The 22156-nt window shown below is 40.0% G+C and overlaps 1 protein-coding gene, 1 long non-coding RNA gene and 1 other non-coding gene across 3 annotated transcripts in view; 2 read left to right on the top strand and 1 right to left on the bottom strand.

The window, feature by feature from the left end:
* Nucleotides 1-8267: 8267 nt before the first annotated feature.
* Nucleotides 8268-8374, top strand: LOC112605541. Its single transcript, XR_003115518.1, has one exon. It is a non-coding gene; the product is annotated as a U6 spliceosomal RNA (small nuclear RNA).
* Nucleotides 8375-13652: 5278 nt separating this feature from the next.
* LOC112605402 lies at nt 13653-15338 on the bottom strand. The gene is made up of 2 exons (XR_003115407.1): nt 14911-15338; nt 13653-13973 (listed from the first exon to the last, which is right to left on the bottom strand). It is a non-coding gene; the product is annotated as an uncharacterized LOC112605402 (long non-coding RNA).
* Nucleotides 15339-15689: 351 nt separating this feature from the next.
* PRKD3 (protein kinase D3) overlaps nt 15690-22156 on the top strand; it is a 77029-nt gene continuing 70562 nt past the window's right edge. Inside the window, exon 1 of the mRNA XM_025354905.1 lies at nt 15690-15758. The gene's annotated coding sequence lies outside the window, so the exon portion shown is untranslated. The remainder of the gene's footprint in view (nt 15759-22156) is intronic.

The raw sequence follows: 22156 nt of genomic DNA, 5'->3' as shown, positions 1-22156 counted from the left end.
TGGGGGCAGATCAGGGCAGCGCATCTCCTGTATCCACCACAAATGCATCCATGTATTGTATCTGGTACAAATCTACAACATTCCACATAGCTAGTGAGACTGATTTCAATACATTGGGTTTTTTTCAATATGTCAGCTTTTCTGACAACTTTCCAGGAATCTACAAATCCAACACCACTATGTATGTATCCCTTCTTTCCTTTTGCATGCCTTTTCTAGTGTTTTACACACTAAATATCCTTCTCCTTTCCTTCACTCATTCTTCTCTCTTCCTTCATTTGGGAAACTTTTAGAAATCCCTTATATCTGCTATTTTTGCCCTACTTCAACTTTTCCTTTCTTCGAACTCTTCCTATGGAAGATAACTAATGACTTTTCCATTTTAAGTTTCAGACCCTGTTTTTCATCATGGAAAAATGTGTTGTATATACAGTAATAACACTGTTCTCAAGTGGAGAAATTTTTACTTCCATTACAGTATAGATTCTATACTGTGATATAAGGGAAATGAAGGACCCAATTACCAAAACATCTTCTCCATGAAGCTGCCATGGCAGGATGTTCCTACACCCAGTCCCACCTTTAAAGTGACGCCATTAGACCAAAGTAGTAATGACCAGAAGGGTCTATAAAACAATAGTTTTCAAAAGTGTGGTCCATGGATACTGGGGATTCCCCAAGACACTCTTGGCTGTCTCCCATGTCAAATCAACGTTTATAATAATACCAAAACCAGATTTACCTTTTCTACTGTATTGACTTTGCACCGATATTGCAAAAGCAATGACGGGTAAAAATGCTGGCACCTTAGCCACTATCAAGACGGGACACAAAACTGTACTATTGAGGAGGAAAATCTATACTTGCAGTCATTGTGTTTTTCTTTCTTTCTTTCCTTTCTTCCTTCCTTCCTTCTTTCTTTCTTTCTTTTTTTGAAGGAGTTTCACTCTTGTTTTCCAGGCTGGAGTGCCATGGCGCAATCTCGGCTCACTACAACCTCCGCCTCCCAGGTTCAAGCGATTCTCCTGTCTCAGCCTCCTGAGTAGATGGGATTATAGGCATGCACCAACATACCCGGCTAATTTTTGTATTTTTAGTAGAGACAGTGTTTCACCACGTTGGTCAAGCTGGTCTCGAACTCCTGACCTCAGGTGATCCACCTGCCTCGGCCTTCCACAGTGCTGGGATTATAGACGTAAGCCACTGTGCCCGGCCATCATTGTATTTTTCACTGCCATGCATAAAGAAAAAAAAAAAGAGAGAGAGAAAGATAAAAGAAAAGAAAAAGAGCCAGTCTCACTTAAGAATGTCATTGATGAAGTAATAAAACTGTTGTTTTACTGCCTTCTGAAGATCTCTCTCCACGAAGATAGATTTTAAATCTAGCAGGACAGAGTACAGGAGGACAGAGTCTCAAGTCTGCCTTTTCATCTCATGGAGACCACCAGCTCTATGTAGATTCCTCCTACCTTCGCTGCATCCTGGAAACTCTCAAAGCAGTAAGCGGGAGAAAACATCAGGCTCATCTCATTTCTTTTCCCTTTTCTTACCACTTTCCTGTGATACCTCTTTTCTAATATAGGAACATCGTTTTTAAAATTTTTATACACTTAAGAGAATACAGCGGCAGTTTTGGTACATGGATATACTGCATAGTGGGGAAGTCTGGGCTTTTAGTGTAAGCATCACCTGAAAACATTGTATACATTTACCCATCAGGTAATTTCTCATCCCTCCTACCCTCCCACCCTTCCAAGTCTCCAATGTCTATTATTCTGCTCTTCATGTCATTATGTATACACTATTTAGCTTCCACTTATAAGTGAGAACATGTGCTATTTGAGCTATTTCACTAAAGATAATGGCCTCCAGTTCCATCCATGTTGCTACAAAAGACAAAATTTTATTATGTTTAATTTCTGGGTAGTATTCCAGGGTGTGTGTGTGTGTGTGTGTGCGCATCACATTTTCTTTATCCAATCCACTGTGAAAATCATTTTTAATATATTTCAGGTGGAATGACAAATCCAGTTCCATCTTAACTAGAAGCACAAATTGAGAGTATGCAGCTTTTTATACTCACATGGGAAAAATAGGAGGTAGAAATAAGGCACTTCTGCTGCACACCAAAGGGCAATTGTCTCACAGAAAAGCATTTGTACTGTTGTTTGAGAAGTATAGTGGGCCGCAGTGGCTCACACCTGTAATCCCAACACTTTGGGAGGACAAAGCAGGTGGATCACTTGAGGTCAGGAGTTCGAGCCCAGCCTGGCCAATAGGGTGAAACCCCCAACTCTAGTAAAAATACAAAAATTAGCTGGGCGTGGTGGCGGGCACGTGTAGTCCCAGCTACTCCAGAGACTAAGGCAGGAGAATCGCTTGAACCCGGGAGGCAAAGTTTGCAGTGAGCGGAGATCGCACTACTGCACCCCAGCCTGGGTGACAGAGAGACTGTCTCAAAAAAAGAAACAGAGAGAGAGAGAGAAGCATAGTGAACTGGCTACTTTTTCCATGAAATTACAATTTAATTGAAAGAATAATGACTGATAAATTATGGTTATTCAGACTTGGATATTTGGCAGACATTTGAAAATAAAGTGCGCCTATGCCTTGAAGGAAAATAACCGACACTGTTTGTTGCCAGTGATAAAATTGGATCTTTCAAGCAAAAATTGGAGTTTTGGATAACTTGTATCTGCTACCATAAGCTTGACAGTTTCCTGATATGTAATAACTTTTGTGACAAAATTGGTGATTTTAACAAATGTGATTATTTATTATATATAATGAAATGCTCAACATTTGGAATATCTGCATAACTCAGTGAAGCAATATTTTCCAAATGCTCAATTCACTATGTTACACAATCACAAAGAAAAGTTCCATTCAAAGTATAAGAGACACCCAGTGGATTTTAATGTAATGGAATAAAAACATGTATTTAGATGCAGATTTCAAGTCAATTTTATGACACTATCATTTGTTATGTTTTGATTTAATAAAGAAGAAGATTATCCACAATTACCTGAAGAGGCTATTAAAATACTCTTCCTTTTTCCTACTACATGTCTGTGTGGGGTCAAATTTTCTTCATGTACTTAACCAAAATAATATATCACAACAGATGAAATGCATAAGCAAATATGGAAATCCAGTTGTCATCTAAAAAGTCAGAAATTAAAGAGATTTTTTAAATGCCAATCTTCTCACTAAACTCTTTTTATTTTAGAAAATATATTTTTTTCATAAAACGTGTTCCTTTACATGCGATGACTTTATTCTTTTAAAATAAATCCATAATTAAATATTTGTAAAATGCCTGTTCTAATTTTCAATGCAATAAATATTGATAGATGTGTTCCACATAAATGGAAACTGTTTATGGTCCTCAATTACTGTTACTAATGCAAGGAGTCCTGAGACCAAAACATTTGAGAATCACTATGTTAAAACCATTCTACTTGAGAGAGACAGATGATAATACATTAAACCAATGCTTACAACTGTAGCTACACATGGAAATTATCTAGAAAGCCTTTTTTAAAAAATGGTGATGTCTGGCTTCCACCCCCAGAGATTCTGATATGATTAACCTAGTGTGTGGTCTGGGCATCAGATTGCTTAAAAGCTCCCCAGGTGATTCTAATGTGCAGCCGGGGCTGAGAATCATTGCATTAAGTCACACACTTTGAGAAATACATTAGCAAAAATCATATAATCAGATTAAAGATAACATTAATAGTCATGGTGCATTGTAGTTATTTCATAAGGCCCTGAGGATAACAGCCAAAAAGATTGGGAAAGTGGCCCAGCCTTAGACAAATTATGAAGTAGGCCGCTTAAATTCAACCCCCCCAACTTTCCCACCACTTTTTGGCCCCTATGCAAGTCTAGTACTGAAGCACCCTGCCTTTTGTTCCTTTAATAGTCAGAGAATGTAAAGAGTCCTACATTATATCCTTGTTTGAATCTGTCCACCACCTCTTTCAATAGCAGAGTGAAAAATTAAAATATTTGCATCTGCAGTCCAGAGTCAGATTTGTAGTGTTCCTTAGAAATCTCAGGAATCCAGATTTCCTGTAAATATTCCCAACTTCTTTCACCAGATCAGAGGTCGGGTTAAGGTGGCAATAAAAGCTAGGAAAAAAAAGTTCCTCTCCTCTGGTTGTCTGGCCCTCTCACTTCGCAGTCCTATTAAATAACATGCAGTGTCCTCTCAAAGAAGGAAAGAGGAACAGTCCCCATAAACCCTGATTCCTTTCACCAACACTAATTATGCTCCTCAAACAAAATTCCTTTTATCCCTTTACTAATTTATCATGCTTTTGATCAGTATTTCTCTGAGAGCTCTGAAAACCAAAAGTGTTCAAGAGCCAAAGAAATGAATCTCTAGCAAGAAATTTCAGTGCACTCAAGGAGATGGGAAGTAGAATCAAAGATGAGGAGAGTAAAGGTCACCTGGTGACCATCAAGCCAGCCATCCAGAGGAAAAAATTCCTTGTCTGAGGAATTTAGAAGTAATTAGACTTCCCTGTTATCTAAAGCGGGCATCTGGTTCCAGGCTTCTTTCTCAAAAATTTATAAGTAACTAGAATTTCCATACATCTCCAGAATGTATGCATGTTGAAACTCATTATGCAACCCTCGCTGACATCAAGGCACCAAAATGCCTACAAATTTAATCATTTATCATTACCTGTGTGGCTAATCGGGTCCAAATTACCATTAAACTCCCGCGTTAAGGTTCATAAACACGCCTAAGGGAAAATCCACCACAATTCCTCCCTTGCTGAGGTGCCCTGCTGCATTCTTCTGCAGTGTTCTTTCTATCTAGTAAAACTTTCCTTTTCAAACCTATACTGTTGTCAGTAAATTCTTCTTACCAATCCGCAAGTCAACTACCTTCCAATGCCAGGGCTCTGACACCTAGCTCAGCAAAAGATAAAGACTCACACACAAAATTCATTCTTTACAGCTCACAGAATGGACAGCACTGATCTACATAGTACCTAAACTGACTATGATGTGAAGTTACAAACAACTGATTATTACAGGAAGTATCTATGCATATAGTGTTTAAGTCTCTATATTTATAGAAGCATACATGTTGACATTTTATTCAAAAAATTTCATCTATGTTTAATTTTTTGCATCTTGTGGGATCAAATAAGATAAAGCACCAATTTCAAATATATATACATATATATATATATATATATATATTTTTTTTTTTTTTTTTTGAGACAGTTTCTTGCTCTGTCACCCAGGCTGGAGCATAGTGGCACGATCTTGGCTCAGTGCAACCTCCGCCTCCAGGGTTCAAGTGATTCTCACACCTTAGCCTCTTGAGCAGCTGGGACTACAGGTGTGCGTGCAACACCACACTGAGCTAATTTTTGTATTTTTAGTAGAGACAGGGTTTCACCATGTTAGCCAGGCTGATCTCGATCTCCTGACCTCAAGCAATCCACCCACCTTGGCCTCCCAAAGTGCTGAGATTACAGGTATGAGCCACCGCACCCGGCCTTCTGCAACACATTAATGATAGAACATGAAAGGTAAAAAGCTGTTAGTTCAAGAATTTTTCCTTCAGAGTTACTAAATGTTTATGGTGTAAATTAAAAATATGATCAGAGATGTTAAGTGTGTCAATAATGCGTTTTTAAGACCTAATTCTATAAATAAGTATGATTAGAGATATTATTATTATTATCCTCATTGTTAATGATAAAAAAGTTAAGGTACAAGGTTAAGTGATCTGTTCAAAGCCATGCAAAGCTGATTCAGCTGCAGGCAGTGCACTTTTACTCTACAGGCTTTTACAGTTTCAGGGCAGAAAATTTAAGTAGCTATTAAAATCTAACTTTCAATAAGCTGAGGAAAGCTTTCACTGAAGTTAAAATCAGATACCACTGAAAGTATTTTATTTGTAGATTTTAAGCACAATATTCATTTTTGTATTTTTGTCTCCTTTAATCATATATCTAATATCATATCTATTAGTAGAAGAGGGAAAGGGAAACTTTTTTCAAAAAAATTAAAAGCCAAAATGTAAATTAATATAATCTAAAGTCAAGACGAAGGCACTCGGTTGTCTTCTGCTTTGGGGTCATTTGTGGATTTTCTACGGTGTTATATTCTACTTATCCATGTTTTAAAGATATGAAATTGTGATATCTTCCTACTACCAGGTTACACAGACTGTTATCAGACAACTGAAAAAGCATCCTTTCTGTCAATCTTACAGTGTTAATTGTGCTTGTTAATTAGTCTCTTTCTGACTTTTCATGAAAGAACAATCATTCTAAGAGTAATTTTCAAGTCATACCAAACAAACAAACAAACAAAAAGTTTGCTTTTAAGACTCAGGTTAGGCCCGTCAGTGTCAAGTAAGAGGAAGAAAGGCTCTAAAACCTCTTTCCACAGGGTCCAAAATAGAACATTAATAAAGCAAATAAAAATGACACAGATTCACAGAAAATAGCAAGTTATTTTTAAAACAAGTTGGCTATGCCACACATAGCTATTAACCATAATAATAGTTAGAAAGTTGCAACATAACACCATAACTCAAATTCGGCCCTAAAACCACATATGCTCCTATAAATATCTAATTTTTGCTTAAATTTAGAATGAATTTATGTTTTGTTTTTATATGTGAAAACATTCACAAAGTATTTTGAACGTTTTAGTAATACTTAGTACAGATTGTAGTCATAAAAAATCCTTTCAACGCTATGGTTCACATATACGCTATTGTTCAGATTATAATAAATTAGATGAACTAATCCATCTTCAATTTTAATGTTTGGGAAAGCATTTCAACAGAGCTCATGATTAGTAGCACCAGGCCAGGAGTATACCTAAATTTCCCTTAAAAAGAAGCTTAAATTACTCAGCATAGAATGTCAGTAAGACCCTTCTGTTAACTGCCCAAATCTTGATCTTTTATGGCTCTCACTCAGTAACTCACATGCCTATTATGCAGAACACTAAGGTTTGAATTTAGAGATCTGTGAGAAAGGAAAATAAATTAATTGCCTTTTATAATATCTTTGTTTAGTCCTCCAAAAAATTTCCTTCTAACAATGTTAGATCTGTATTACAATCAGAAAGAAGCACAGTAGTAATTTTATAAAGGGGGCCAAGAGAAAATTTCATAAGCAAAAAGGAGGGGCCATAAGAGAATTGTACATCTTCATTCCACTCTAAGGCAAAACGGTCTTTTTTTTATTCTATTCTTCAATTAGAGAAAATGACATCGGGCCGGGCGCGGTGGCTCAAGCCTGTAATCCCAGCACTTTGGGAGGCCGAGACGGGCGGATCACAAGGTCAGGAGATCGAGACCATCCTGGCTAACACGGTGAAACCCCGTCTCTACTAAAAAATACAAAAAACTAGCCGGGCGAGGTGGCGGGCGCCTGTAGTCCCAGCTACTCGGGAGGCGGAGCCAGGAGAATGGCGTAAACCCGGGAGGCGGAGCTTGCAGTGAGCCGAGATCTGGCCACTGCACTCCAGCCTGGGCGACAGAGCGAGACTCCGTCTCCAAAAAAAAAAAAAAAATTAACAGAGAAGAGAATATTTGAGGTAGGAAACCTTAGAGCATCCTTTTAGTGGACCAGGTGAGGGCTGGTTAAGGCCTGAACTAAGACAGTCGCAGTGGAAAAGAAGAAAAGGGATACCATACAAGAAACATGATGGTATGAAACTGATGGGACTTGGTCACCAATTAGATCTGGAGAACAAGGGAAAAGAGTTTAGGCTGACTTAGTAGGTTCTGTCTTGGATAAATAGACGGTGGTACCATGCACTAAGATTGGAAATATAGGAAGAGGAACAGGTTACAAGGAAAAGATGAGTTCAATTAGGGACAGTTTGAATTTGTGGTCTTTCTGTGGGACATTCAGGTGCTTATAGAAAGAGATCAAAGATAGAGATGCAGATCTGTAAGACAGACATCAAAGCCCTATGTAGCAGATGCATTAGGTGCCCTGCCAGTATCCCTCCATACTCACCATTCCCATGCATGCCCTTTCAGGGGCTTCCAACAGCAAGCATCTGGGAGTCTTTGCCTGAGGGCTCCCGCCAGAACCCACTGGGTGGGCCTGCCAACTCTGAGACTAATAGCAATAACAGGGAGTGTCTGATAATAGATTTCTTTTTGGAGGTGATGAAGATGTTCTGAAATTAGATAGTGGAGATGTGGCATAACTTTGTGAATATACTAAAAACCCAGTCAATTCTACACTTTTAAAGGCTGAATTTTAGTGCTTACTTCCACAGCCCATATATTAAAATTGGAATGATATAGAGAAGACTAGCCTGGCCCCTGTGCAAGGATGACATGCAAATTCGTGAAGTGTTCCATATTAAAATTATAAAAAATAAAATAATAAATAATAAAATAAAAGGTGAATTTTATAGTTTATTTATATATCCATTTGTAACAATTGTGTGAGAAAAAATACATATGCTATGGCTCAGCCCAACTGAACTATTTTGTCCACAAATATGCCCAATGTCTTCACATCTGTGTGCCTTTGCTTGCTCTATTGCTTCCACCTAGAATTTCCAATTTATTTTTTCTCCCACTCCTCTCCCCTATGTTTCCTAATCCTATTCTTTCTTCCAGGCCCAGCAAAAATCCTCCTTTTCCATACATTCAATCTTCCCCAGGTCAGGGATATATCTTGTACTTCCCTGACATCTTCTAAGCCTTTATTTTGTTTCTTGCTTTTTTTTTTTTTAACTCTCTTATCCATATTATAGATTTTCAAATAGCTTAGCTAATAAATTTCAGACTCCTGAGAACAGGAGATGTTTTACCTATAGATCCTATCAAATGTCTTGTACATGGTAGTCTCTCAAAAATGTTTAGTGAATCAACACATCAAGAACTATAAAATTTCAAAGGGAGTCTAGGGAAAAAAACCAAGCAACCTAATTAAAATCAATTTGCTTTCAGCTAAATTAGCCATAATCATTTAAAGAACATTAAAGGAAACAGTTTAAAATCTAGGGTAATATGGTCAGAATTCTTTCTGAAGGCCGGGTGCGGTGGCTCAAGCCTGTAATCCCAGCACTTTGGGAGGCCGAGACGGGCGGATCACGAGGTCAGGAGATCAAGACCATCCTGGCTAACACGGTGAAACCCCGTCTCTACTAAAAAATACAAAAAACTAGCCGGGGGAGGTGGCGGGCGCCTGTAGTCCCAGCTACTCCAGAGGCGGAGGCAGGAGAATGGCGTAAACCTGGGAGGCGGAGCTTGTAGTGAGCCGAGATCTGGCCACTGCACTCCAGCCTGGGCGACAGAGCGAGACTCCATCTCAAAAAAAAAAAAAAAAAAAAAAAGAATTCTTTCTGAAAATACTTAAGGTTTTGAAATTTGAGGTGTCATGATAAAGGTACAAATTATAGTGAAATGTTCAGGTCATTATATTCTAACTACATTAAAAATAAACAAATAAAAATCTATTTAGTGATTTTACCCCCTCTATAAAATACTTCAAGCTGTTAGTACAGAAAATGTCACAGTGATAGCTTCTGGTCACTTGAGGACCTGTGCAGTAAGACCTTCCTTTGAAGATGTAAAAAGGAACTCATACTATGACCATAGAAGTTCCCGTTGCTTTTCTGTTCTTTATTATCTTTCTAAATATCCCTCCATAGAATCAAGCTTAGCAACTTTTCTTTCTCTGTGCTGCAAATGACAGGAGGAGATACAGAGATGTGAAAAGCTCAAATTCTTCAGCATGAATAACAATATTAATACTTAACCCTTATTGACCATTGTCTGTGTGCCAGGCTTTTTAAAAAGTGTTTTTCATGTATTATCTCATTTAATCCTTACAATAATTCATGGAGGAAGAATTATTGTCATCACAGTTAACTGATGATGAACAGACTGAAGCACATAGAGGCTAATTTGCCCCTGGTCACACAGCTTGTTAAATGGTGGAATCCCGGTGTATAACAAGGTAGATGACATTATGTGCATAATACATTACATTTATTTATTTATTTCTCACAACAACACTGAGGTAATTATTCCCCCCTCATTTTACATGTAAGGGAATCGATTCTTAGTGAGATTAAGTAGCTCAAAACTACTAAATGGCAGAGCCCAGATTGTACTCTGTCTTTGAAATCACATCCCAACCCTTTTCTTCTAACTGGTTCCTCTGGGCTGGTGTAATTTCCACACTCCAGGAAGGGAGTCCCAACTCCTCTGTTTTGGTCAGTCCTGGTAGGATTTTTTTTTTTTTTTTTCTTTTTGAGACAGGGTCTCCCTCTGTTGCCCAGGCTGGAGTGTAGAGGCACGATCCCAGCTCACTGCAACCTCCGCCTCCCCAATTCAAGCGATTCTCCCGCCTCAGCCTCCTGAGTAGCTGGGATTACAGGCGCCGGCCACCATGCCCGGCTAATCTTTGTATTTCTAGTAGAGACGGGGTTTCACCATGTTGGCCAGGCTGGTCTCGAACTCCTAGGCCCAAGACTCCTGGGCTCAAGTGATTCGCCCACTTCCGATTCCCAGAGTCCTGGGGATTCCAGGCATGAGCTGCCACGCCTGGCTGGATAATTAACTTTAATACTCCCTTCCTATTCAGGTCTGTAGCATCTTTGTTCTCTTCCTCCGTTGGCTTTTTAAACATGTTATAACCAATTTACAGTATTTTAAGAGTTTGTTTCTTTGTTTTTGTTGTTGTTGTTGTTTGAGAAAGGGTCTCGCTCTGTTGCCCAGGCTGGAGTGCAGTGGCATGATCTCAGCTCACTGCAACCTCTGCCTCCTGGATTCAAGCGATTCTCCTATCTCAGTATCCCGAGTAGCTGGGACTACAGGAGTGTGCTACCGCATCCAGCTAATGTGTGTTTGTTTGTTTGTTTGTTTTTGGTTTTGTTTTGTTTTGTTTTTTTTTTTTGAGACGGTGTCCCACTCTTGTTGCCCAGGCTGGAGTGCAATGGCGCAATCTCTGCTCACTGCAACCTCTGCCTCCAGGGTTTAAGTGATTCTTCTGCCTCAGCCTTCTGAGTAGCTGGCATTACAGGCACTCGCCACCATGCCCCGCTAATTTTTTGTACTTTTAGTAGAGACAGGGTTTCGTCATGTTGGCCAGGCTGGTCTCGAAATCCTGACCTCAGGTGATCCGCCCGCCTTGGCCTCCCAAAGTGCTGGGATTACAGGCGTGAGCCACCGTGCCCAGCCCGCATCCAACTAATTTTTGTATAAAAGAGAACTCTAAAATTACTACTCAGTTGAATAAGATCTAGAATAAAAGCAATAAATCCATAACTCAAGGGAATTGAATGTTAATTCCATTTTAAAATCGATGAGCACATTTATGTATTACCTACTCTTTCCTGGAGAAACTTATTTTGCAGTCACAAAGATAGACATTATTGGAAGTGGTTAAAGTAATTGGTTTTTTACTGCAAATTATCTGAATATTCATTTTTGTTTTTGCAACAGGGTCTCGCTCTGTCACCTAGTGGCACAATCTTAGCTCACTGCAACCTCTGCCTCCCGGGTTCAAGCGATCCTCCTGATCCTCCCACCTCAGACTCCAGAGTAGCTGGGATTACAGGCGCATGCCACCACGTCCAGATTTTTTTTTTTTTTTTTTTTTTTTTTGTATTTTTAGTAGAGACAGGGTTTGCCATGTTGGCTAGGCTGGTCTCGAACTCCTGACCTCAAGTGATCTGCCCACCTTGGCCTCCCAAAGTGCTGGAATTACAGGCCTGAGCCACCACGCCTGGCCTGAATATACACTTTTAAAAACCGCATATGAAATCCTGGGTGAAACATATGCAGTAACCACTCCCTTTAGTTACCAGATTTTCCTAATCTTTTTAGTCAAGCCATCCTTATTACATTTCTCTTTGATTATATACTATGTTGTAAATATATACACAGATATATATTTACAGATACCATTCAAGAAACATGATGGTATCAAATTGATGGGACTTGATCACCAATTAGATCTGGAGAACAAGGGAAAGGAGTTTAGGCTGACCAAGTAGTTTGCATCTTGAATGACTAAATAGATGGTGGCACTATGCACTAAGACTGGAAATATAGGAAATATATATGCAGATATATGAACATAGTAATATAACCAAGTGTAAAATTATATAAAGCTAAATATAAGTGCAAATAAAGGAAAGGGAGGAGTTATATGGAATAGAGAAAGTTACATAAAAATGAATGAATGTGCCTGGCCCAGAGCTGGTGTTCAACAAACAATAGATACTATTAATAACCTTTATACCCAAGCAGAAGAATTTGGACGTGGTAAGGTAGGTGATAGGGAACAATTGCAGAGTTTATCATGTGGTACTTTAGGACTACTAGCCTAACTACTATCATCAAGACATATTGAAAAAATTCACTGATTTAATTAACATTTATTGAGCACTGTGCTAAATGATGAATAAATAAAAATAATGGCCGGATGCAGTGGCTCATGCCTGTAATCCCAGCACTTTGGGAGACTGAGGCTGGTGGATCACTTGAGGACAGGAGTTGGAGACCAGCCTGGACAACATAGTGAAACCCCGTCTCTACTAATAAATAAATAAATAAAAGATCTGGTCTTCTTCAAGTTCAGAAAAGGGAAGTGCAGATAGGGATCCCAGGAGGATCTGATAAACACTCAATCCACAATAAAATTGCTGAGCCACATGAGAATTATCTCTCAAGGGCTATCAGAACACAGAACAATTATTGATAGCTTTCAAATCAGATAAGACAGTTCCAAGGATGTAACAGTTTGAGCTAGTCTAGGAGACCAACTAAAAGTCTGTTGTGGTAATCCAGATGTGAGATATGGACTAGGATAATGGCAGTGGAAACTGAGAAAGGACATTTTGAGAACTATATCATCATGTACGTCTCTGCTGATAAAGAAATAGAGCCTAAAGCATTTTCTCCCATAACTATTTTACTAACTCTATATTGACACCCAAACGCTTTTTCGAATTTTTCAGCTGTTTCAAGGTCATGGAAAGAGACACAAACACAAAATAATTTTCCAGTGACCACATTCTATAAATTAAAACCAGCTGAAGTTTTAAAATGATGACAATTTCCTCTAGCTGGAAATTGTCATCAATTTCCCTAATGAAAAAATTCACTGATTTAATCAACATTTATTGAGCACTGTGCTAGATGATGAATAAATAAAAATAAGGGTCAGGCACAGTGGCTCATGCCTGTAATCCCAGCACTTTGGGAGACTGCGGCGGGCAGACCATTTTTTCCCCCTGCATTTAGGTTTCTAAATCAGACGCCTCTGTTATCTCAAGTCACAAGAGTGTTGACTTTCTTTGCTTGCATGAGGTAACATATTTGAATGGCTATGTTGTGTCATTAAGTACAAGGAACCCAATAATGCAGGACAAGGTCTGCAACTGCAGCCATAGAAGAGCAATTTTGTAAGCTCATTTTTCATAAAACATCACCAAGAAGAAAAATCCTTTCCATTTTGAGCATTCAGATTATATTTTCTCTCAAGGATTAAAACATTTCCCATGGTAATACCCTTACTTATTAAATCCAATCTTTATCTCCGTAATGCTCTCAGAACAGGAATGGAACACCTTGAGGAAACTGTAGTACATGTTAAGCAAAAAATTAGATACAAAGATAGTTCTTTGATCAAATGTGCTGAAAGATTTACCCAAAGTGGAGGAGACCGTTTTATTTTTAAAAAGAGAAGCAGAACAGTGGAAATAAAATAAAAAATATATATTATATATCTCTATTTTCACACATGCCCACAAATACTTAAATCTCTGTACAACAGCAGTTTGAATCGTCTGGAAAAGTTACTTCTAGGAAGAGTAACTTCTGTCTCTTTAAGTACTACAGCAGAAAATGGAAGTTAATAGTGAGATAAGACTGGCTGTAAACTGCTCCAATGAGGTCCTGGGAATCTTGCTGAGAGGCAAAATTTGGGGCTGGACTAAAACATCTGTTGGGAAGTGAAAGGAAGAAAAGGGCAAAGTTAAGCAAGAGAGTTCTTTAAAAAGAAGGTAAACTTGAGTAAATCTACTTTCAATTTTAAAGTAAAAGAATAGCTGAATAGGACTCTAACAACAAAAGTATAATAAGACTGAATTAGATACTGCTGGATGTAAGACATTTAGCAACTTCCAATTCCTGAGAATGTTTCAGAAATATTTTTTAAAATAGCTTTTTAAATAATCAAGGTTTTACACAATCTTACCTGCCTTATGTTTAATATAAATTATCTTAATATTTTCATTTCTTAACTTTAAATCCAAGGACATCCATTAAGAGTGATGATTTTGTATCAAAAGTAGGGGCTCACTTATGTTTATTTTTCTTTCTGATCTTGAAAACTTCCCTCTTGGCTGGGCATGGTGGCTCACGCCTGTCATCCCAACGCTTTGGGGGGCCGACGCGGGCGGATCTCTTGAGGTCAGAAGACCAGCCTGGGTAACACAGCAAGAGACCCCGTCTCTACAATAACTTAAAAGTTAGTGGGGCGTGGTGGCGCACGCCTGTAGTCCCAGCTGCTTGGGAGGCTGAGGCAGGGGAATCATTTGAGCCCAGCAGTTTCAGGCTGCAGTGAGCTATGATAGTGACACTGCACTTCAGCCTGAATGACAGAGTAAAACCTTTTCTAGAAAGAAAGAAGAAAGAGAGAAAGGGAAAAAGAAAGAAAAAGAGAGAAGAAAGAAAACTGCCCTTTTGATTGTAGTCCCTCTGATTGTTGCAATATATTTAAGTACTTTCGGGATAAAATGTTGACATAAGGAGAATCATGTGGCTTCTGTGACAATGGCTGTCAGCTTCTCAGGCCTTTCTCTCACATAAGACATCGAAAATTTATGCACAGTGTATTTTCCCTCTATGCTGCTGACTCCCACCCCCGCCCCACTCACCCGACACGGTCACACTTTGTTTTGGAGCAAAACAAATGTTAACATTGTATTTCCAGACACGTGAAAGCCTAGGTTTGGTGATTCTGGACTGCACTGCACTTTGGTGGTAGGGTCATATACACGTTTAAAGGCCGATGGGGAGGAAACACCAAGCACCGGGAAAACCCCTGCAGTCGGAACGTCGAGCTCGGGACGTGCAGGTTTGGGCGCCGAGCTGCGGTGTCGGCTGCCACCCCGGGGGCAGGCAGCAGGGAGGAGCATGCGGGAGGGCTGTGACATCTCAGGGTGGAAGCCGCTCTCTGCTCTGGACGCCTTACAAGTCCCCCGTTCCAACTGTCACCTCTGGCCCATTGTCGCCACCGCCTCCCTCAGAGTGCACGGCAGCAGAGGAAAAGACAGTACCGTCGGCAACAGCGGGACCAAGTACCGCGTGTAACTGACAGAAAGACACGCTCGCATCTCCCGCGGCGCCCCTGCCCCGTGCCCCCGCGCTCACAGAGACGCCCAGAACTCGAAGGTGTGGAGTTAGCCCGACTGTACCCGGCGCTCCCGCCGCCCCTTCGCGGAAAAGAGACAGCCGCGACCTCCCGCCGCGGCCACCACCCGGCGGGCGCCGGCCGAGGAACTACAGCTCCCGGCAGGCCCCGCGCCGGCCGCGCGCCCCCGTCCCCCGCGCGCCCCGGCCCCCCGCCCTCCGGCCTCAGGACGGGACGGGGAGGGAGGCAGGGAGGAAGGGGCGCCGGCGGCGGGCGGGATCCTGCGGGGCGCGTGAAGCCTCGCTGGCGCCTCGTCCGGGACTCAAACGCTGGCAGGCGCAGAGTTTCTCACGACGGGCCGAGCCTGCTACCGTAAGTAGTCGCCTCGGGCAGCGCTGAACAGACACCGAAAAAGTTCGCGCCGCCGCTGCCGCCGCTTTGTTCTCCCGGCCCGTCGGGCTGAGGCAGCGGCTGCCCCTCCCCCACCCCTCAACTCCCCCCGCCAACCGCACGCGGCGGCGGCGGCAGCACTCGGACCCCGCGCCCGGCTGGGCGGCGTCAGCTGCGCTGGGCGGGAAGTTGGGGGACCGCGCGGAGGGAGGTGGGCGGCTGAGGGGGAGCGGGGGCGCCGCCGCAGCCGCCAGCGGGGGCCAAGTTCCGGTGTCCGCGAGGAGGCCAACTTAGGTTCGCACTCCGCTGGCGACCACCGCGCCCGGCCCCGCGGAGGCGATCCGTTCCCGGGTTTCCCAAACTAGTTCCCGAAGCCAGACCCGCGGAACTCGGAGTGCCGAATTTTGGAAGAGCTTTTTCGTTTCATTTCCTCACTTTGCGTTGTGGTCGTCTCAAAGGGGTGAGTAAATGGTGCTTGGAGAATGTAAGCCCCCCGCCCCAGTATCCCTACTGCGTTTGGATTTGCGAGTTGCAGCGTTGTTCCGAGTTGCTGCCTCCTGGGAGGTTTTCCTTAAGATGAAACACGGAGGAGTGCGACTGTTTCTTTGAGCAATGAAAATAACCACATATACTACTGTGTTGCCGGTTGGGTGTTTTATTTCAGGTGAACGCGGTCAGAGGCATAGGCCTTGCCGTCTGCATGCACACATAATTCAAGCGACAAGTGTATGCGCGACCTGCAGAGTTTTCCACACACACAGATTGATGGCTTGGACGTAACTGTGTCTTCAACCACACCCATCCCCACAGGAAATAAGACTATCGGTGTCATCTTTGATTAGGAAGGATAAGTTACACCCTGAACTACTACTTGGTGCGACACAGCTTTTATGAGACGTAGCCACAAATGGAACAAGAACTTTTAAATGCGTTAATTTGTACGCTAGAAAATGTTATTTTATTCCTCTGAAACTTTCTTTTTACCCTTCTACTTAATGTCGCGGTTCTTAGATTTTTAGCGATTTTGATTTTCCTTAGCTTTGCTTCAGAAGGCGTCTATAACATTCCCCCGACTGAGATCTAGGCCAGTTTTTCCTCTATCAAGGAACCCTTTACCTCCTTCCCTGTTAGATTCCGAATTGAGATCAAGCATGGACATTCAGCCAAGAAGTTAGAAGATTTTCTAAAAGTAGGATTTGAAACGTGTCAAGCAGAAACCGTGGAAGGTTTTGCTTCAGTAGGTAGTAATACGGTTGTAGTGGGCCTGAGCACATGAGCTTGGAGTACTCCTTGACAAGCCAGGTTCCGTCCTCGGTTCTGTAATTTAGTATATGGCATTTCACATTTCAGGGTGACTCAGGTTCTGTAATTTAGCATATAGCATTTCATTTTAAGAATGTTGACGCGTATCTTAAAACTAATTTTTTAAGCATCCTAGATAATGTGGGGTCTTTTAGAGAAAATTTTAAGTTTCATTTTTTTAAAAGTATGTGGCCTTTCATCAGATAGCCACTTTAAAATAGAAATTTCTTTCTGTTAGTGGATTTAAACACTGCCCCACACACAGAACTTAATAAATAAAACTTTCTGATATTACATTTTTAAAGTTACGAATTGAAAACACCACATACAGAAAAATATGAATAGGTGGTCATTTAAGTGCAGTTTTCTTAAGGGACATTTTGTTCTCATTTTTTAAAAGACTCCAGAGGTGAAAATACCTACTATAGTGGAGTTAATTGTTCATTTTTAAAAGAAACAACTTGTACAGAGCTTGATATATAGAGAAATTATTTGCTAGTACAAGTTTTAATTTTATATAATGCTGCTTATAATTCACAATCTTCTGTGGTGATTGTACTTTGAGTCTCCCTGATTATGTAATTCAAATCGAACTTGCTGTGTGTGTGTGTGCGTGTGTGTGTGTATCTCTTTGAGTAGCCCTCGCAGGAAAAACTCGAGATAATGTGCTTATAAGATATTTTCATTTTAATGTAGGAAAAAAGTTTTTTCCACTTCTGTGGTTAGTTTATTGTGGCAGTATGTGAGAAATTGCTCATTGGCTGTTAGCCAATCAGATTTCTTAGCTACTACTGGTGCAGAGATGAACATCTATCAAGCTCAACACAGATTCATATTGCATTGCCAGACTGGCAGTCCATAATCTTATTACTGGATAAACTTTTCAGTTCCTGAGCAGAGCAGATATGGTGTGCTCTCTCAGTACTCTCTGACAGTGGAAAGACTGAGATTCAACTGTCACTGTGTCCAGATGAGCAGAGTTTTAGAGGAAACAATTTAGCAAATGGTGAGCTCTTAGGAGGAAAAGTATGTTAATCTAAAGTAATTGGTATTTTTGAAAATATGTAAATCACTGTCGGGATTGCTACAAAATATGATTTTTTTAAAAACCGACGACATAGATCCTTGAGTTTTTAAATACGACATACAGTATAAAAGCAAGAACAATTATTAAGCAAAGTCAAACCTATTGTCAAAACATGGACATGGACTTTAGGACGCTGGTCAGAATTGCATTGAAAAAGGCCACATACTTTTACGTGGTAGAAGAATACTTATATTAATACATGTCAAGCGGTGTGGACACAACCTTCCACGTCATTAGCATTTCTAGTACACAAAACTAAGTTGAACTTGGAAAACTCTTTACTGGAAGGAAGTCATGTTATAATAAATATTGTTATTGCAAATAGGAAGAGCATTTTGTCTCTTCACTTTAGCATTTACTGAGTATTGTACAAAACGAATGCTGGCTACACTAAATAATGAGCTTCTTTTTGAAGAATTTAATAACTACAAGCGTTCTGCCTTCCTGGAATCCTTTTGTCTGTCTCTTTGCTTCGTTGACTCTTGGCTTGTCCAGAGATCTCAGCTTAAATATTTCCTTAAAGGTACCTTTCCTGAGATCCCAGCTAGAATTGGGTCCCCTTAGTATACTCTGCCATATCACTTCTTGCAGTTTATAGTTACTCAGCTGTTTGTATGAATGTTGTGTCTGTGTCTCACATCACACTTTGAATTTTGGAGAGAGCAGTGGCCATGTCTGTTTTGGTTGCTGCTACGTAACTCCAGTGTCTCTCATAACAGTCTGGTAAATAGTAAGTACTCAATTAAGTATTTGTTAAATGGAAATACTGCTGTTAGAGCTTCTCCTAATTAGAGTGTTAAAAATGAGATAATGTGTGCATGGGGGAAAGGGAAGGAGAGGGAGAGGAAGTAGATAAACTTGTGATATTACCATGAGATAATCCTCAAGTAAGTCCTCTCACCTCCAGGGCCTTTGTTTCACCTTGTCTGTAATAATACAACAGACTGGGTTCAAGATGCCGTTAATATACTATCTTTTGATTCCATTAACAATGATAACGGATTATGTAAGCTCGTTTGAATGGGATATGTGACAGCTCTCCAAAAGAATATTTGACATGTTCCAAATAAACCTATTAGAAATGCTTGCCAACTAGACGGTATTATTTAGAGCCTCGTACCCCTGTTAGAAACAAGCATATGTAATTGGTATATAGTTTGTAAATTAATAAGATGTACTACTCTTTCAGTTTTCTAATTGAAGCATAAAGACAAAATTAAGCAACATATCAAGGGTTCATGTAAGTTACAGTTATTAGATTTAATAGTCTTAATATTTTGCACCCCACATCTTATTGTATCTTCCAGAATAAATCTGGGGTTCATAAATCAAACCAGGAGAGGGAAAACAGATGGAATGAGTGGGCAGAAATCTGACAACTCCTAGGTTTCTTCTATTTGTGTTAATGCTGAGACTTTTAAAAATCATTTTTATATGTAGTGTTTATTATGAATAGTTATAATTAGTTCTGATAAATTAGTTGTATTAAACACTGTTATTTGGCTAATATTACTGGATATAATAAAATGATATTTAGTGGGAAGACATTTCATCAAAGTAGTAGTAGTTAATTTGGGCCGGGTGAGTGGCTCATGCCTGTAATCCCAACACTTTGGGAGGCTGAGATGGGCAGATCACTTGAGGTCAGGAGTTCGAGACCAGCCTGGCCAACATGATGAAACCCCGTCTTTACTAAAAATCCAAAAATGAGCCAGGTATGGTGGTGTGCACCTGTAATCCCAGCTTCTGGGGTGGCTGAGGCACAAGAATTGCTTGAACCTGGGAGGCGGAGACTGCAGTCAGTGTCAAGATGGTACTCCAGCCTAGGCAGCAGAGCAAGTCTGTGTCTCCAAAAAAAAAAAAAAAAAGTCATTAACTTGCATATAGTTTTATTCATAGATATTTTACTACTCTATTGTGATAGTTCAGCTTATAAAAACTCCTTAAGTCAGATATGTTATGGAGCTCATTACCTCGTGAGACAACCTGTTCCATTGTTAGGTTGTCGGATATGGAATAAAGTAGTAGAAAGAACTTGGGCTTTGGAGTCAGGGAAACTAGTCTGAATCTCATTTCTATCGCTTACTAGCTATATAGTTACAGGCAAGCAACAACTTCTCTAAAATTCTGGTTTCTTTTCTGGAAAATAGAGTTAAATCTCCTAGAGTTGTTGCAAGGATTTAATGAAGTGTCATATCTCGCTTTATGTGTTTAGCATAAAGTAAAGGCTTAGTTGTTAATTCCTTCAACTAATTGCTATGAAAATTACTAAAACTTACTGAGCGCTTACTGTTAGCCAGGTGTTGTTACAGACAGTTTGTACCCTGTAACTCAATCCTTACAACCTGTGAGGTTAAGTAAGAAGTGCTGTCATCTTCCTTTTTCGTCTACCCTCTGCAGTGATACTGAATAAAATCAATTCTCCTATTAACACTTATTCAAGTATTTGAAAACCACTTATTCTATTTGGTTTTGTTAAGCACATTTTTAACACATGACATTCTTTTTACCTTTACATGCATGATTTTTTAAAAAAAAAAATCAGTATGGCTCTGAAAATGTTGACCATAGATATAAACGTAATAGTGATGTAGGCTAAGTAACAAGGAGTAAACAGAAGGATGCTGATGTGTTCTCAGTGACCTAGGGCATTAGCTTTGCATTAGCTCTTTTAGTCACCCATTAGCAGTTTGAATTAATCTTTTGCATTGATAAACACCTCTCATATAAACTGCTTCCGAGTAAGCATTTCCCCATTTCTGTATTGCACATTTTGGGGAAACTAAATGCAAAGCTTTACACTTACCTTTAAATTTCAGTTTAATTTTAGTTTATTTCTCCCAGATTTCTTCAACCTGAGGATTTTATGAGCATATGCTTTATGCCTTTATTATCTCGTAAATATATAAGGCTGAGGACAGCGTTTCAAGGCAGTGCCATAAAGACTTTCCTCATCTAAGCTGACATAGAGCAACAAACTTAACTGCACTAATGTCCAGCCCACAGTCCAGTAACATACTTACAAAGATAGCAGGGACAATCATCTTGGATACTATTTTTGTCAGAATAAACTATCTTTTTTTTCTGGCTTTGCTAATTGTGTGGTCTTGGGCAAGTACTTTAATCTCTAAATCTCTGTTTTCTCAACCATGTAATGGGTTGCTGTGAGGATTAAATGAGGTAATATGTGTAAAGTGCTTAGAACAGTCTGACAGATAGTAAGAGCTTAATAAATGTAAGCTATTATTTTTTTCCAGCTAAGAAGACTTAATAGTCATTATTTTCCAAGATGTAAATGTGGTTGACTTCTAGTGATCATTATATTCTTCTCCAGTTATTCACAAACCATTTGCTTCATTATTTTTTATATTTGTAATTTCTGAAATTTGCTTTCCTGCTTCTCCAGCCACCAGAACTTGAAACCTCTCTGCAAATCTCCAGGCCATGATTATATCTGTCTTTTTGAGCTCTTTCTCCAAGATTATAGGAGTCAGCTTTGTGATTACATTTGTGAATTGCTTTAGTAGTATGGAATGGATTGCATCTGGACCTAGAGACTCAAATTCACGTAAAGTTGTTATAGTCTTAGTCATTTGTCTCAGGTTTCAGTTCTCAGTGCCTTTCTGCCGTTTTAGTTTAAAACTGTGGAGAAGATAAGCAAAATACAAGTTGAGCAGTCTGTCTTTCTGTGTGATTTCTCAACCTTAGCAACATCCTCTGAGCAGTGATTCTTAGTTCCTTGTTCTCTTTGAGAAATAGTGTGTTACTGTGGAGACAGCACTGGGTAAGAAAGTATGAAACCTGGCTTCTAATTCCTGCTCCACCTATTTATTAATAGCCATGTGCTGCTGGGCAAGTTGCATTATCGCCTTGTGCTTCAATTTTCTTGTCTACAAAAATGATTTTTACCCTGTCAACTTTCAAAGAGTTATGAGGTAAAGTATGTGAAACATTTATAAACTATCAAGTGTTGTACATTGTATAAGATGGA

This window comes from Theropithecus gelada, chromosome 13 (genome assembly GCF_003255815.1).
Source record: "Theropithecus gelada isolate Dixy chromosome 13, Tgel_1.0, whole genome shotgun sequence".
Classification (NCBI taxonomy): Eukaryota; Metazoa; Chordata; class Mammalia; order Primates; family Cercopithecidae; genus Theropithecus; species Theropithecus gelada.
This window is presented reverse-complemented; position numbering and strand designations above follow the sequence as displayed.